This window comes from Homalodisca vitripennis, chromosome X (assembly GCF_021130785.1).
Source record: "Homalodisca vitripennis isolate AUS2020 chromosome X, UT_GWSS_2.1, whole genome shotgun sequence".
NCBI classification, from domain to species: domain Eukaryota; kingdom Metazoa; phylum Arthropoda; class Insecta; order Hemiptera; family Cicadellidae; genus Homalodisca; species Homalodisca vitripennis.
Window position 1 is genome coordinate 129,912,819 of NC_060215.1, and position 19,240 is coordinate 129,932,058.

General features: G+C 32.0%; 1 long non-coding RNA gene across 1 annotated transcript in view; it reads left to right on the forward strand.

The window, feature by feature from the left end:
- The first annotated feature begins 2,652 nt into the window (after window positions 1–2,652).
- Window positions 2,653–19,240, forward strand: part of LOC124369865 — a 34,935-nt gene continuing 18,347 nt past the window's right edge. Inside the window, exons 1-3 of the long non-coding RNA XR_006923120.1 lie at window positions 2,653–2,953; window positions 11,343–11,556; window positions 16,951–17,164. This is a non-coding gene — a long non-coding RNA (uncharacterized LOC124369865). The remainder of the gene's footprint in view (window positions 2,954–11,342; window positions 11,557–16,950; window positions 17,165–19,240) is intronic.

A 19,240-nucleotide genomic window follows, 5' to 3' on the forward strand; every position in this document is an offset into this window, starting at 1 on the left:
ATGATATAAATATTAGCAACCTACGTAGGGCGAATACATTAACCCCACAAGATTTTTATAAATATACGATATACGTTAGATACTTTGGTAATGACGAGTACATGATGAAAAACTCCAACACTGCATCTGCAGATTTAAAAAACATAAAAAAACTAATTGTTCCTTACATAAGAACGGATTTTGGGAAGAGGCTGGTGGAATTTGTTGTGCCTACTCTTTACAATAACTTGCCTAACCACATTTACAATGAAAATAATTTTACAAAATTTAAAAAATCTCTATATAATTGGTTAGTTCACACATATTAATGGCAAAGCTAAACATTTCCTGATAATTTATGGACCTTGTTGTTGTTTTGTTTCACTATAATATTGTGTTATTTATTATTGTAAGAACTGTTAATGCCAAAGATGTAATCCTGTAGTTGTATTGATGTTTTTCTATGTTCATTAGTTTAGATCATTGTTGTTATTTATTATTGTCATGTTTACTAAGTATTACTTATATATAATTTTACTCATTACATATAATATCTACAAAAGACGAGACCTATCTACAAGTGATTGATTATATATCTGTCAGAGAAATATTTTGCGTTCTTTGATTGTTATTTGTACAGCTTACTAAGATATCTTTATTTATTTACTAATTTAATCAAGTATATCTCTTAGACTTCTGTTATTCTCAGGGATGGATTTTTATTATTGTTTTTTTCTGTTTAAAACTTAAATAATATACTTTTGTTCATTTCACACTTTAATGCACGTATTGAGTAATTGACTAGGTATAAGGTAATCTGAACTTAACGTAAAACCGATGATTGCAATTTGCTACTGGTGTTCCATTGATACTGTACAGTATAACCCATTGATAATACATCAAGTAAAGCATAAGTACTCAACCGGTGCTTACCAGTTTAATAAGGAATGCATATTTTACTGGTTCTAGAAGTAATCTCCATTGTGCTGTATGTAGTGTCTCTGGTACACTATGTCTACTAAAGGATATAACAAGAACTGGTTGTGTTTAATTATTTGAGCTTATATTAGAAATGAATTTATGTACTCGGTTACTATCTGTTGTTATAAACGACTAATATAGAAAGTTTGCTAAGAACTGCCAGATTGAGAGTTGCTTGAATTTTTATTTATTCTATGCACTGAATGTAAATAGAACTAAGAGTGTAACTTTAAAATATAACAACATAATTTATATTATATCTAGTATTAAATGCAAGTTATTAGGGGTAATACCATAGTTATCAAGATAATGCTATTTACCTGGAAAATTGAATATCCAAATTTCCACTTACACAGTTGATTAATTTCAATCACACTTTACACAACATTTAACAAAGACATAACCGACACACAGTACTCCAGCATATGTTCAAATACGCGTATGCGAAGAAAAGTTATTAAGTAAGAATGACTAAATTTGATGTACATAATTTCTAGAAAAAAAAAATTAGAATAGCTGTAACAATTGTAATAACCACATTTATATCATATCAATACACTTCGATCCGTCTGTATGTACACGACATGACTGTTGGCTGTTGCCCAATGCACGGGAATTAACCGTTTTTGAGAACTTGTTTGAACTGTACGTAATATTTGTCTACCTCTTCCGATAACCCAACATCTTTTATGGTTATTACACAAATGGATAGGAATGGGTAATAACTGATAACATACTGATAAGACTAATGAGTTAATTACTTGACCGAGTCTTTTGACTATTCGCCAAGGTCAATACCATTGACCTATTCACCCAATTTATTTACTTTTCTTCAACTTTTCAGTTTATCTAGAACTTAATCAACAGAATTTTCTAAATATTTAATAGTGTTATGGGAATGATGTATTGTATTAACTTATAGTAATAATCAGACAATATTTTTTAATCACTCCAATTTAATAATTTCACTGTTGTATGTATATTATATACCATACAGTAATTAAATTATAAATACTACGTTAAGGACCTGAAAGATAATTGAATGTAATTATGTATCTCAACTGTAGTAAAATATAGTTATATAGGTTCCCGCTGACAAGTATTGTACTTAGCGGGGCCTCAGAAATGTATAATTTCTTGAATAAATGCAATTCAATTCAATTCAAATTCAATTCAATATGTGTGTGTGTGTGTGTGTGACGCCCTATTAGGAAAGCCCTTAACCAATTGACACTGCGAGGTCAGTATTATTATTGTCCAGTGAAGTACTACAGTATTTATATTGCAGTATTACCAACTATTGTTCCTAACATCTACCGTCACCTAAATTATTAAAAGGAAATAAGGAATAGTGATCATTATATATTTATTTACAGAGATATAAGTCCAAGTAATAGTTGCTCGCAATGTTCTAGTTGATCTCAACTGAGTTGTTAAGCGGAAGTGGCCCTATACCCGTGGCAGCTCTGGCTGCAGCTGGCTGAGAAATTCGCTGATTCAGCTGACTCCAGCCTGTGTCTGGCCAAGCTGTATCGTTTCTAGACTCTGTTACGCCCAAGTAAATCGTTTGGGAGCAGCACCGTACGGAGTCTCGTCCGCCATTTTAACAACGTCTGTAGCGAAGGTATGTGCGTGGGGGGAGTTTATCGCCGGTACTCGAACGTAATGCGTCGGTCCGTGTTTGCCCTTCCCTCTAAAATCTTAAATTCTTAACCTACTGTTTCGGTGATGAGTTTTTAATATAATTTAAAATTACTGTTAAAAGAATGTAAATAGTATTTTAATAATGGTCAAAGATTAAATTAAATCAGATTTGTTGCGGCCAACTAGTCTTCTGATTCTTATTTCCAAAGTCGCGTCTCGTCCGTTACAAGTGGTGTCAGCTGTGTGGTACTGTTCAAAAGTCTGTGATTAAATTGTTTCCACGTTTCTGCGAGTCCTACGAGCTGAGAAACGCTGTGGAGATGGGACTACGGGTCATCAGCGATTCCAGGTGGTTAATATTACGCTTAACCTAAGCTAGCAGATAATTAATAGTTTTTCTACTCTAATTTATTTTCTATATTTGTAGAGGAAGGGCACAGATATTAATCAATGAGTTTAAATTTGAACATAATCTGGTAATACATTATCAATTTGAATTAAAGCATATTTTGAAAATGTATTTAAATTTGATAGTGATGCATTGATCTAGGCATCAGTTCAGACTATCATAAATGCAGGGAAGCCTGACAGTCCACGTTGACTGCTACTTATTATTAGTTAACAGTACTTTCATTATAACCCTAACTTGTTTAGTATATAATAGAATCTTTTTAAACTAACCTAGTATTAGTATGAACTCATATTAGAATAACAATACTTAATGTGTTAAAGTGCGTTGGAAGCTGTCTGGGCGTCATTGAAAATGGCTGATAATTATAATTGATTGATTGAATTTAATGTCAAATTAATAAAAAACAATAGAATAATAATAACTTGAGACATCGACTCTGAAAATTATAGAGTCGCATTGTGGCCAATTATCTATGTCAGGTCAAAAGATGCCAGCGCATTTGACATACTACAGAAATTAAGAACTATTGTTTGTGTTGATATTTATTATTGATTGCGATAGTATGAACTTACAACGTAAGTAATAGAATCACAAGGAAAATTAGGATTAAACGGTTACCGATTTAATAAGTGATAACTAGCTGTTTTACGATAAACTCGGAATTTAATTCGATATTTTGACCTAAGGAAATTTTCGGACTTTACTGATTACTGTAGGGGTGCCTATGGCGGTGTGAGGAATAACTTAGTGACTCTAATTCAATATTAGAACTTGTTATTGACTTAAAAGTTTATTCATAAATCAGGAACTAAATTTATTGAATTCTTAATTTAAAATATTAAACGTTACGTGGACTTAGGCGTATAACTGGGATGAGTAGTTAGACATAAAGGAGATATTGTGTGAGGGTATAATATAACGACGTGTAATTAGAAAATTAATTGATTGTCAGAACGTGACAATTTTACAATTATTATTTGAGAATTGAATTAGTGTATGGAATTTTCATTTCCCACCGATTTAATAAGTGATAACTAGCTATTTTACGATAAACTCGGAATTTAATTCAATATTTTGACCTAAGGAAATTTTCGGACTTTACTGATTACTGTAGGGTGCCTATGGCGGTGTGTGAGGAATAACTTAGTGACTCTAATTCAATATTAGAACTTGTTATTGACTTAAAAGTTTATTCATAAATCAGGAAATAAAGGGTCATTCCACATCAATTCAACCAGAAAAAAAATAATTTTTTCACCAAACACCTCAGATTTTTATGAAACTTGGTACATTTTGTTCTATATATAGAGATTAATAACACCACCAAATTTTAAATTTTTATCTCACATACTTTTTTAGTTATGGCACTTTAAAGTTTGGTCGTTTCTCAGTTTCCGAGCATTGGATAGTGCCCAGTAAAAACGTGTATTAGGATAGAAAAAAAAATTCTCATTCACTTATTTGGCACCCAATCTTGGTGAAATTTTCAAGGTAGGTTTATATAAGTATAAGGAAGTTAAACAAATATATAACATAACCCTAAGCTAAGCATAAAATATTATAAAAAAAAATATTTTTTGAACTTTTTTTATATATTTGTTTATATAACTAAGGCCATTGCAAGTTACAATATATTAATTACAATCAAAGCGAGGTTGTACCAGTCTCAATGGGCTACAGATTGTTAATGAAAAATTAAATAAAATTTTTAATAATTTTAATTTAACATTTTAATAATTATAATGTTCTATATAAACATTATAATTATTATAATATTTATATAGAAGCTTAGTTTAACACAGTACTGTACCTAAGTTCAATGTCAACATTCATGTTTAAATAGATTAGACTACAGAAATAAAACAGGCAGATATTCTACCTCCTAATCTGGGCAGTTGCAACACGAGGTTTTCATGTCATGACAGGCTGCTTTTCTAGGCAGTGTATCTGACAGTTATGAGCCAGTCTGTTACTAGTGTCCCAAGAGGTAACAGTGTTATAAGCTGTGTGGTGGTTTATAAAGTGGTGTTTACCTTTCTTTGGATTTATGATATTGTGTTAGTGTGTGTGTCTGAGTGTTGAATTGAGTTTTTAACTAAGGTGCCAATCTTTAAAAAAACCTAATATTAATACAAAGATTAATGATATTCCATATACTTGTATAGATCAAATTTTTGAACTTAATTTTTGAAATTTTCGTTGTTTTATGATGCATTTGTAAAGAAGAGAAATTTAACCTGCTTTTAAAATCAATTAGAAATGGACAATAAGTGTAGTATAGGGCTATTAAAAACTGACAGAATGCCACAAATTAACTTATGTTACAAAAAAAGGGCTAGAAAATGTTAGTGATTTGTCTGAAGAAAATCTCAACTTGATTAAAATAAGAAGTGAATTAGATGATAAGGAAATAATTAACATTTGTTTGCATCATAAGAGTTTATTTTTGACCAAGTACGAATTCCTCCAAAAAGTCTGTTGTGATCCTTTTAAAAAAACATAAGAAACCATTAAAAATGGCTTAAGAGTTGTAATTATTCAGCAAAGTCAGGCCTGTATCACAAAAGGTTTAAAGGTAAAACCAGGGGAAAAGTTGTGCACCAATTGCTCTAAAAATATATTCTCTACTCCAAATGACTGTGAAGAAGAATCACATGATGATGATCTTTTTTTACACTGCCGACTGAAACTGAAAACTCAGTTACAAAAAGAAGAGGCTATTGATTCTCTAAATTCCTCTTTAACGGATATTGGTTGTTCACCTCTTAAATTACATGCGTTGAATGAAAACTCCAAAAAATTGGTCATGCACAAAATAAATTAGAAAAAACTGCATCAAAATGTAAAAAAGAAAATTGAAACAGTTTTAGATGTTCAGTTGCCACCAAAAATACCTAAATTGCAAAAAAAACAGCTGAACAAAAAGCAGATGAAATGGACCTGCTTGTTGAGAATATAAAAAGTGAAGTAAATAAACTTTCATCAAAAAAGAAAATACAACTATTAACGATTCCAGCATCCACTGAATTGGTCGAGAACAAAAATCAAAGATGCCTTTGAAGTGTTGATTATTCTGCTAGACAGGCACAAAAATTGTACAAAGAAAAAGGACTTTTGGCTGAACCTGAACCAAGAAGAGGAAAGAAAACTCAGTCCTGAAGTTGTGGAGTTGGTCACAAATTTTTATCAAAGCGACGAGCAATCAAGAGTTTTGCCAGGTATGAAAGATGTAGTAAGCCTGGGAAAGAAAAAAATATGAGAAGGAAAAAGATTAATTTTAAGTAACCTCAATGAAATATTTGCAAACTTCAAAAGGGAACATCCTGACATAAAAGTAGGGTTCTCCAAGTTTTGTACTCCTTCGTCCCAAATGGTGTGTTCTGGCTGGTGCTAGTGGAAACACACTCTGTTTGTGTGTGTACTATCATCAAAATGTGTTGCTTCTTAATACATGCAGCACAACTGGAAGAGATCTACAAAATCTTCTTTTATGTGAAAAATCCAACTCAAAACTGCATGTTTAAGGCGATGTGAAACATGTCCCTCAAAAGACAATCTGACAACATTCTTACAAGCAAAGTTTGAAAACTATGAAGAAGATGATAGAATAGAATTCAAACAGTGGGTAGCTACAGACAGGACACAGATGATAACACAAACTTCAACTATTGATGAATTTGTTGACGAGTTGGCAACAAAAAAAATAGAAAAAACTGATCCCTCATTCTTATATTGCAAAAAGCCAGTCCAGCTATTTTAAAAGCTTAAAGGATAACTGTGCGCCAAACGAAGCCATTATATCAATGGACTTTAGTGAGAATTTCTCATTTGTGATTCAAGATGAGGTGCAGGGTTATCATTGGACCTCAGACTCCTGTATGTTCATCCAGTAATTATTAACCATGTGTGTTGACGAGGAAAAAAATAGTCTCATCACATTGTGTAATCTCCGATGACTTAAATCATGATGTTTGTGTGGTTTATAAAATACAAGAAACCCTGTTTGAGTATGTCAAGGAAAATTATCCCAAATGTCACGGATGTTCACTATTACAGTGACGGTTTGCGCCGGACAGTACAAGAACAAATACAACTTCATGAACCTTTCACTTCATGAAAAAGACTTCAAAATTAAAGGCCAATGGTCTTTTCTTTGCTACAAGCCACGGCAAAACTGAATGTGACGGTATTGGGGGAACTGTTAAAAGGTTGGCGAGAAAAGCAAGTCTTCAAAGGCCTCTTCAAGATCAAATTACTAAAACAGCAGCTACCTTTTACAAGTTTTTGTAAATCAAACATATCCAAAATAAATTTCCATTTCATTTCAAAAGGAATCAGCAGATGATGTTCGCCGACAGCTTGGAAACACGTTTTGAAAACCTTAATACTCTTCCAGGTACCAGAAGTTTTTCACAACTTTAGACCCTTGGACTCTTCAGGAACATTAGAAGCAAGGCGAATTAGTACTGATGAAACATCCTAGCCTAACGTACAATTTAAGGAGAGGGTTGGCCTTAAATGTAAGAGAAGAAGATTTGTACCCCTCACGCTACATTGCTTGTAAATACGACAATCTTTGGGATAATAACAAATGTTGCCAAGGAAGATGGAGACGCTACAGTAAAATTTCTTCATCCAGCAGGACCATCCCCTCATTTTACTGGCCAAAAACGAGATGATATATGTGATGTGCCGATTCCACACATCCTTGCAGTGGTTGAGCCTCCACACACCTCGACTGGAAGAATATATCAATTCTCACCAGAGTGCATAAAATTAATTGAAAAGCTAATGGTTCATTAACTTTCAAAGCCTTAAAATAAGTACAGTGAAAGGGTGAATTATGATTTCCAAACATAAAAATGTAATTTATCCTTGTTTAACAAGCTATACCCATTTATTGAAACCAGGCGAACTTCACATTGCTCGTAAGTAATATAATGTCACTTTCAATGGTATCAATAAATAGAAGGAAGAAAATACACAAAACTTTTTATTTTATTAAATTAAAGCCCATTTCATATAGATAATTTAGGGGGGAAAAAATTCTTGATTATCTCATTCCCTTTTTGAGATATTTAATTTTAACGCTGAGCCATGTTCCCGTTTTTTTAAATTGTAAAAAGTTCAAAAAAATATTTTTTTTATAATATTTTATGCTTAGCTTAGGGTTATGTTATATATTTTTTTAACTTCCTTATTACTTATATAAACCTACCTTAAAAATTTCACCAAGATTGGGTGCCAAATAAGTGAATGAGAATTTTTTTTTCTATCCTAATACACGTTTTACTGGGCACTATCCAATGCTCGGAAACTGAGAGAAACGACCCAAACTTTAAGAGTGCCATAACTAAAAAAGTATGTGAGATAAAAATTTAAAATTTGGTGGTGTTATTAATCTCTATATATAGAACAAATGTACCAAGTTTCATAAAAATCTGAGGTGTTTGGTGAAATGACCTGGTTGAATTGACATGGAATGACCCTAAATTTATTGAATTCTTAATTTAAAATATTAAACGTTACGTGGACTTAGGCGTATAACTGGGATGAGTAGTTAGACATAGAGGAGATATTGTGTGAGGGTATAATATAACGACGTGTAATTAGAAAATTAATTGATTGTCAGAACGTGACAATTTTACAATTATTATTTGAGAATTGAATTAGTGTATGGAATTTTCATTTCCCCTTTAGAATTTAGTATTGGCATACACTATGAACGCGTATCTCTTGAAAAAGGAAGAGAATCAATACGAATTGAAAATCCGCAGACAGCCTACTTCCGGTACGGCTGACAAAGTGTGTTAAGGCAGGTACGACTATTGGTCAGGCTGTATTGGCTTCCTTAAATGTAGATGAGGAACTTTAGGCCTGTGAAGATAAATATGTCATTGACTGCCTCCGCGAATGAATATGAGGGGTACTATACAGACACTGAAGGTCAGCGACTTCAAGCCAGGATGTGGCATAACTATTTAAAGGCGGGACGTATACCAATAGGCGCATTAGGTGACAAAATTATCGCAAAACGTCATGAGGTGTTAAAGTAGTGCACAAATAAACTTCAATAGAAACAGTATTTTTTTAAATCAGGAAGTTTTGTTACGTCTCAAAATGGTATACAGATAAATCTGTATGGAAAGATTCTATATTAGTTTACGAGGAATAAAAATACTATATATATGTATATATATATATACATATTAATATACATATATATATATATAATATTATTATATTATAATATATATTAATAAATATATTATATATATTTGTTATATATACATATATATATATATATATATTTATTTATTTATTTATATAGTATTATCGTTTGAAATTTTCTAATTTATATAATTATTGTGTACTTTAATCGTGGCTCATTCTAATGTAAAAAATTATTGCGGTGGAGATAAAACCTTATTAAAGTAGTGCACAAATAAACTTCAATAGAAACAGTATTTTTTTGAATCAGGAAGTTTTGTTACGTCTCATATAAAATGTCAAAGAAATATTAAGAGTTATATAATGAAATAAAAGTACATATTTAAAGTATATATAACAAAAGTAATAAGAAACCAAAGGCATTATTAAATAATGGTCAAAAGGGGTCGAACGCCCTTCATTCGTTTATTATTGGAAATAGTTTATTTTTATTTAAGTTTTATTTGTTATAAAATGCCAAACCCTTGGCATAGTTTCAAAAAACACAGCAGCCCAGTTATTTTTTTTTAATATTGCAAGAACGTTCTAAAAACTTAATTATGTATTAAAAAAGGAAAATTTCTGAAAACGAAGTTCGTTTAAGTCATTTATTCACCATTACAGTGGATTTCTGAAAAAAAAATGTTTGAACTGAGTTTGTACATATTATATATAATTCTAATGAGAAAGATAGGTAGATTCATCAATCAATATAAAACAAATATCCACGTTTTGACCTTTTGGTAAGGAACATCCTTAAGCATCATTTTATTCATATATTAACATTAATTTTATACATTTTTGAATGGGTATTAGAATAGGTGCTACTATAGCAGAAATTTTCTTTAATGTTTGCACCAACTGAAATTGTACATATTATACATAATTTTATTCAGAAAGATAAGTAGAGATTTCAATCAATATAATACAAAAATATATTTTTTGACTTTTTGGTAAATTTTACTATATTCCTATTCTAATATTAGTTGAATACAATCTTGAATGCGGATTAGATAAACAGGCGCTGCTCTAGCAGTAACTTTCATTCATACATCTCACTACAATAGAATGTCAAATCTCAATCCAGACGCAGCGTATCCAAGAAGAGATTGTTGTTAGCAGCTGTGATTTCTGACAACGTCATTCAGCTTGTATATTTGGCATTCCTGTCACTTTACCTAATCTAAGCCTATTCTCTACTCCTTTCATCTACGCTGACAATGTGGAATCTGTGTATCAACAACATGGCCAGTTAAATGTGCATCATGTGATCATTCAGCAAAACATACTTATGTTCGGAACCCAAATTAATCTATTAAAAAAGATTTTATAAGAACTCGATCACCAACTCTAAATCACAAGAACTTCAAGATGATTTACACTACTTTGTTGATTTATTTTACTGTAATATATCTTTACAAATGGGTGCCGTGCCTAAAATGATTGATTAACACCGGGACATATTCTAATCCCCTGACAACTTCCACAATAACTAAAATTCCAGTTTCTATCAAACACTTTAGTATCCAAACGAATTCTTTTAATCGGAAGATGTTTGTGGTACGTACTATTTAAGAATGTATTGATAAGAGATTCAAAAGGTTAAAAACAAACTCCACTACTTCTGGTGCGTATCAGTTATATTACACACACGCTACAGTTCAGTCTTGTCGAGGAAATTGGAAAGTTGTAAACACATTTTAATGGGGTTTGCGACCTAATTTAAACACCAATGGGTGGTTGATATACATTAAAATGATCTAGTCTAGTACTAAATCCTCTAATTTTAGTACTAAGTATCTATTCCTGAACTCTGTATAATACAATTAGTTATATAAACTTAATATATGCTAAAATTCAAAATAAACTGGTATTTTCTTTACCTAAGTTTTATGGTGATACGGAGTGATATTTAATAAGTGCTACGAACTGCTTTGATAAACATTTCCAGTTATTACTGTTTATCAATGTCAAACGTATAACTGATCATAAATTAAGTTGTTAGTTTCTAAGACTTACATTATTTGTAATTAGTGTTTTGTGTGTGGGAGTGTGTGTTTTGTGAATACTGATTTTGAAATGTCTGTTTTATACTATTTAAATATTTTTGTTTCAGGAAATTTCTAAATGCCGATATGACTGCAAACTAATACCTGTTGAACAGAAGTTGAAACTATTCACCACTCTTCATGATTTAGACTTAAATGGACAAGGAACTACCTTCTCGGTCTGATTGAATTGATGTCGATTAAAAGAAGCAACCAGATGAAAGTATTCGAGAACATACTCTTTCTCACTCCGTATCAGATGTCCAAGGACAAAATAAACGGGTATGTAAGAAAGTTTTTATGGATATTTTTGGAATAAGGTCTTCAAAGAGAGTAGAAATATTAGTTAAGAAGAAGTAGATGGGATATACCATCTATAAAGATAAAAGAGGGGGAATCAAAACCTTCAAATTTACTTGGGCGGACAGAAATGAAGTAAGATTACATATTAGATCATTTCCTAAAGAACCAAGCCACTACAGCCGGAAGCAATCAGACAAACAGTACCGTAGTCAGGATCTAAATACAAATAGTTTATTTTTTGCAATAAAAAAAAATATCCCCAAAATAAAGTGTCGTTTCCTTTCTATAGAAAGGTTTTTCTAAGTGATTTCCCAAAACTTGCAACTTTAGGAAACCTCGAACTGACATCTGTAAAGATGTGATCATCTCAATAATGACAGGAATTCCCCAAATACAATGTTGGCTGAAATAGCAAGAAAAGTTTAGAATTTCACCATCGACAATCAGAGGCTGCTTACACTGCCATGAAAAATGAGATTGCAGTCTTGATTACCAGTGATGTAAATTTGAGAATCAAAGCTGATACTTTCAACCAGCCTGCATATGACTGGGAGGGTTTTAGACAATGGGCAAGAGGTTATAAGGAACAACACAGATTCATCTCCCATGGGATATTCAACTATTTTTAACTTACTATTTAATTTTGAATAATTTACCACCATTCTTGACTTGTTGGTTTCTGGTTTATTGACTAAAAAGGTAGGGCTCGCATAATTGGACTCGCTCGGTTTTATTACGTCCTCTTCTAACAACTGGTCAATAATCCTTCTCAGTTCCGCTAACTTCGGTGGTGACAGCGGATATGGTCTTTGTCTTACTGGTTCTGGATCACTCACTTCTAAGTGCACTTCATAATCGACAGCCCTTCCAATTTTGCTAGTAAACACCTCAGGAAATTATTTTAAAATTTTATTTACACCCTGAGCCGCTTTATTACAGCCTATTTTCATACTTTCGTTCATGTCATTACTTATTATAGTAGTGTTTATAAATAAATATATTTCCTCACTAGGCTTACAATGAAAGGAACAACAGTCATTCATTAAGTCTAACACTAGTCCAGTATTCTTAATAAAGTCAGTTCCTAAAATAACTTTCCAAGCTAGTTTCTTAGCAATAACAAATTTTTCTTTCCATGAAAAGTCCTGAATTTTAATGTTTATCTTACATTCACCCACTAATTCAATGTTCGAGTTATCAGCTCTTAAATACTTGGTTTGGGTCACTATACTATCAGTAACTAAATTATTTTCTTACAGTTTATCTTAAAACATTTCACTCATTAAAGTCAAGCTACTGCCAGAGTCTATCAATACCTCTTCATTATATGTCTTCCCATACTCAACTTTCATTATAGGCAATGCACTATAATTGTTTACTACCTTAGAACCAACATAATGTTTTAATGCGGTACTTAACGTGTTATTAACCTTAATGTAACGTCTACGTTTAATATTATTTAATCTATTTAGTTAAGAACGGGGAAAATTTGCGTGAGTCTAAACATTTTCACCAACTTACAAGTTTTTTGGATCGGTGGCTGCATCCTGGAACTTTGGTGCTATTTCTCTCTCATTTTTATAACAATATTTAGCTAGGTAGCCTAACTTACCGCACACGTAGCATTTTCTAGCCTCTCTAGTCCCCTGTGCTGCTGTATATTGTTTCCTGGGCTGTGCTAAACTTTTTATTTATACCTTTGTCATTTATACCATAAATGCTTCTCTCTCCTGATAAAACACATTCTGTTCCTGAATGCAAATTTTGTCCAGGTCATCGAATGTTTTTGGATTTTCACAAAATACCAGTTTAGCCATAACAATTGGTGAAATACCTACTTTTATTATTTCTAACACTTCCCCTTCAGTATAATTACAAAGTAACAACTTAGCATTCTCCTTTATACTTATTATTCATTACAGAAAGTTAAATAATGTCCTCTGATCTACCAAAATTTATTTATTGTTCTTAGTGTGACAAATGTTCTCTCAGGGAGGCGGCACCAGATCAAGTTGTTAGGACTCATTAAATATTATGTGACTTTCTGACACTTTTAAAATTTTATGAACAGGTAGTATTTGAAATTTACGTTTCACAATGTCCATTTTAGATTCTGGAAGATAGAAATTATATGTATGGCTACAGATTTCCTATAAAACCAACAATTTGTTGTACTTGCTCCATGTGTGCTCTCCTTTAGTACATAACTTGTTCATTAGTTTATCGTTGAATGATATGATATGAATGTAAGTCCAAACTGTTTGTTGTTTAGCTTTGAAACTATGTAGATTACGTTGAAGCCAGATAGGAATACCATAGCAAGTTTGTATTTTCTGTATGGCTAAAGCAGTGAGGGGATTATTGCCTGATAAAGATGTTCCATCCTGAATGTTCCCTCCGTTTTGGTTTCAGTCTTTTGCCCATACGCCAAGCGCATACAATGCAATACATACAACCAATGCATTCTTCTTTAATTATTGAGAAATCACTGTGGGGCTCAAATTCAAATACAGTTTTTAAGGCGGAGGAATCCTCATCAGACAATTAATAAACGGTTCAATCTACCTACATTCCTCTCCCTAAGTAATTTGCAACATAATTGTCTCTAATATTTACTTTTTCAGAGAAATAAACAATTCTGACGCTTTAAACAAATTTCACAACTTTCTAATGTCAACTGATGTTACAGACATGACATCATTCAAAGAAGAATGCCCACGTTTCTTCCACGAACTAACGAGCGCGACACAGAGGTCAATTCACTTACATTTTGAAGGACAATGTCTTGAAGGACACTTTAAATTGAGTAATTACAAATTGTTTCACAAACAATACCAAGCACGATTTCATGATTTGCAAAGTTGGTTAGAGGGAAGGAAAGGTTTAGTAAACCTGAAAGGCTCTGAGTTGTAGCGTAGCCTTTTCTATGAAGACATAAATCATAAATAACACGATTTATGGAAACAGGAAAAAAAATCCCTCGAGGTAACAACTCAATCAGAAAATAAACTGACGAGCTAATGCTCAACCATTGAACCTATACTTCTATGCGCGTACCATGCATTATATTAATAAATTCACACTGTTAGTACGAACGCGAACTTAGATGAAAAACACATAATTTTGATAGAGAGTATTTTAGTAGTGATTGTCCTCTTCTACAAGAGACCATTTATATTTTACCCAAGAGGTAAATTGTGGCATAGATTCAGTTCATCAAAGGTTTAGTGCACTAAAGTGGATTAGTACCCAACCGACCCTATTATGGTAGATACCGGATTCGGTTTACAGATATTTCTGTATGGAAAGATTCTATATTTATTTACGAGGAACACACACACACACACACACACACATATATATATATTTATATAGTATTATCGTTTGAAATTTGCTAATTTATATAATTATTGTGTACTTTAATCGTGGCTCATTCTAATGTAAAAAATTATTGCGGTGGAGATAAAACCTTATTAAAGTAGTGCACAAATAAACTTCAATAGAAACAGTATTTTTTTGAATCAGGAAGTTTTGTTACGTCTCATATAAAATGTCAAAAAAATATTAAGAGTTATATAATGAAATAAAAGTACATATTTAAAGTATATATAACAAAAGTAATAAGAAACCAAAGGCATTATTAAATAATGGTCAAAAGGGGTCGAACGCCCTTCATTCGTTTATTATTGGAAATAGTTTATTTTTATTTAAGTTTTATTTGTTATAAAATGCCAAACCCTTGGCATAGTTTCAAAAAACACAGCAGCCCAGTTATTTTTTTTTAATATTGCAAGAACGTTCTAAAAACTTAATTATGTATTAAAAAAGGAAAATTTCTGAAAACGAAGTTCGTTTAAGTCATTTATTCACCATTACAGTGGATTTCTGAAAAAAAAAAATGTTTGAACTGAGTTTGTACATATTATATATAATTCTAATGAGAAAGATAGGTAGATTCATCAATCAATATAAAACAAATATCCACGTTTTGACCTTTTGGTAAGGAACATCCTTAAGCATAATTTTATTCATATATTAACATTAATTTTATACATTTTTGAATGGGTATTAGAATAGGTGCTACTATAGCAGAAATTTTCTTTAATGTTTGCACCAACTGAAATTGTACATATTATACATAATTTTATTCAGAAAGATAAGTAGAGATTTCAATCAATATAATACAAAAAATATATTTTTTGACTTTTTGGTAAGTTTTACTATATTCCTATTCTAATATTAGTTGAATACAATTTTGAATGCGGATTAGATAAACAGGCGCTGCTCTAGCAGTAACTTTCATTCATACATCTCACTACAATAGAATGTCAAATCTCAATCCAGACGCAGCGTATCCAAGAAGAGATTGTTGTTAGCAGCTGTGATTTCTGACAACGTCATTCAGCTTGTATATTTGGCATTCCTGTCACTTTACCTAATCTAAGCCTATTCTCTACTCCTTTCATCTACGCTGACAATGTGGAATCTGTGTATCAACAACATGGCCAGTTAAATGTGCATCATGTGATCATTCAGCAAAACATACTTATGTTCGGAACCCAAATTAATCTATTAAAAAAGATTTTATAAGAACTCGATCACCAACTCTAAATCACAAGAACTTCAAGATGATTTACACTACTTTGTTGATTTATTTTACTGTAATATATCTTTACAAATGGGTGCCGTGCCTAAAATGATTGATTAACACCGGGACATATTCTAATCCCCTGACAACTTCCACAATAACTAAAATTCCAGTTTCTATCAAACACTTTAGTATCCAAACGAATTCTTTTAATCGGAAGATGTTTGTGGTACGTACTATTTAAGAATGTATTGATAAGAGATTCAAAAGGTTAAAAACAAACTCCACTACTTCTGGTGCGTATCAGTTATATTACACACACGCTACAGTTCAGTCTTGTCGAGGAAATTGGAAAGTTGTAAACACATTTTAATGGGGTTTGCGACCTAATTTAAACACCAATGGGTGGTTGATATACATTAAAATGATCTAGTCTAGTACTAAATCCTCTAATTTTAGTACTAAGTATCTATTCCTGAACTCTGTATAATACAATTAGTTATATAAACTTAATATATGCTAAAATTTAAAATAAACTGGTATATTCTTTACCTAAGTTTTATGGTGATACGGAGTGATATTTAATAAGTGCTACGAACTGCTTTGATAAACATTTCCAGTTATTACTGTTTATCAATGTCAAACGTATAACTGATCATAAATTAAGTTGTTAGTTTCTAAGACTTACATTATTTGTAATTAGTGTTTTGTGTGTGGGAGTGTGTGTTTTGTGAATACTGATTTTGAAATGTCTGTTTTATACTATTTAAATATTTTTGTTTCAGGAAATTTCTAAATGCCGATATGACTGCAAACTAATACCTGTTGAACAGAAGTTGAAACTATTCACCACTCTTCATGATTTAGACTTAAATGGACAAGGAACTACCTTCTCGGTCTGATTGAATTGATGTCGATTAAAAGAAGCAACCAGATGAAAGTATTCGAGAACATACTCTTTCTCACTCCGTATCAGATGTCCAAGGACAAAATAAACGGGTATGTAAGAAAGTTTTTATGGATATTTTTGGAATAAGGTCTTCAAAGAGAGTAGAAATATTAGTTAAGAAGAAGTAGATGGGATATACCATCTATAAAGATAAAAGAGGGGGAATCAAAACCTTCAAATTTACTTGGGCGGACAGAAATGAAGTAAGATTACATATTAGATCATTTCCTAAAGAACCAAGCCACTACAGCCGGAAGCAATCAGACAAACAGTACCGTAGTCAGGATCTAAATACAAATAGTTTATTTTTTGCAATAAAAAAAAATATCCCCAAAATAAAGTGTCGTTTCCTTTCTATAGAAAGGTTTTTCTAAGTGATTTCCCAAAACTTGCAACTTTAGGAAACCTCGAACTGACATCTGTAAAGATGTGATCATCTCAATAATGACAGGTAATCCCCAAATATAATGTTGGCTGAAATAGCAAGAAAAGTTTAGAATTTCACCATCGACAATCAGAGGCTGCTTACACTGCCATGAAAAATGAGATTGCAGTCTTGATTACCAGTGATGTAAATTTGAGAATCAAAGCTGATACTTTCAACCAGCCTGCATATGACTGGGAGGGTTTTAGACAATGGGCAAGAGGTTATAAGGAACAACACAGATTCATCTCCCATGGGATATTCAACTATTTTTAACTTACTATTTAATTTTGAATAATTTACCACCATTCTTGACTTGTTGGTTTCTGGTTTATTGACTAAAAAGGTAGGGCTCGCATAATTGGACTCGCTCGGTTTTATTACGTCCTCTTCTAACAACTGGTCAATAATCCTTCTCAGTTCCGCTAACTTCGGTGGTGACAGCGGATATGGTCTTTGTCTTACTGGTTCTGGATCACTCACTTCTAAGTGCACTTCATAATCGACAGCCCTTCCAATTTTGCTAGTAAACACCTCAGGAAATTATTTTAAAATTTTATTTACACCCTGAGCCGCTTTATTACAGCCTATTTTCATACTTTCGTTCATGTCATTACTTATTATAGTAGTGTTTATAAATAAATATATTTCCTCACTAGGCTTACAATGAAAGGAACAACAGTCATTCATTAAGTCTAACACTAGTCCACTATTCTTAATAAAGTCAGTTCCTAAAATAGCTTTCCAAGCTAGTTTCTTAGCAATAACAAATTTTTCTTTCCATGAAAAGTCCTGAATTTTAATGTTTATCTTACATTCACCCACTAATTCAATGTTCGAGTTATCAGCTCTTAAATACTTGGTTTGGGTCACTATACTATCAGTAACTAAATTATTTTCTTACAGTTTATCTTAAAACATTTCACTCATTAAAGTCAAGCTACTGCCAGAGTCTATCAATACCTCTTCATTATATGTCTTCCCATACTCAACTTTCATTATAGGCAATGCACTATAATTGTTTACTACCTTAGAACCAACATAATGTTTTAATGCGGTACTTAACGTGTTATTAACCTTAATGTAACGTCTACGTTTAATATTATTTAATCTATTTAGTTAAGAACGGGGAAAATTTGCGTGAGTCTAAACATTTTCACCAACTTACAAGTTTTTGGATCGGTGGCTGCATCCTGGAACTTTGGTGCTATTTCTCTCTCATTTTTATAACAATATTTAGCTAGGTAGCCTAACTTACCGCACACGTAGCATTTTCTAGCCTCTCTAGTCCCCTGTGCTGCTGTATATTGTTTCCTGGGCTGTGCTAAACTTTTTATTTATACCTTTGTCATTTATACCATAAATGCTTCTCTCTCCTGATAAAACACATTCTGTTCCTGAATGCAAATTTTGTCCAGGTCATCGAATGTTTTTGGATTTTCACAAAATACCAGTTTAGCCATAACAATTGGTGAAATACCTACTTTTATTATTTCTAACACTTCCCCTTCAGTATAATTACAAAGTAACAACTTAGCATTCTCCTTTATACTTATTATTCATTACAGAAAGTTAAATAATGTCCTCTGATCTACCAAAATTTATTTATTGTTCTTAGTGTGACAAATGTTCTCTCAGGGAGGCGGCACCAGATCAAGTTGTTAGGACTCATTAAATATTATGTGACTTTCTGACACTTTTA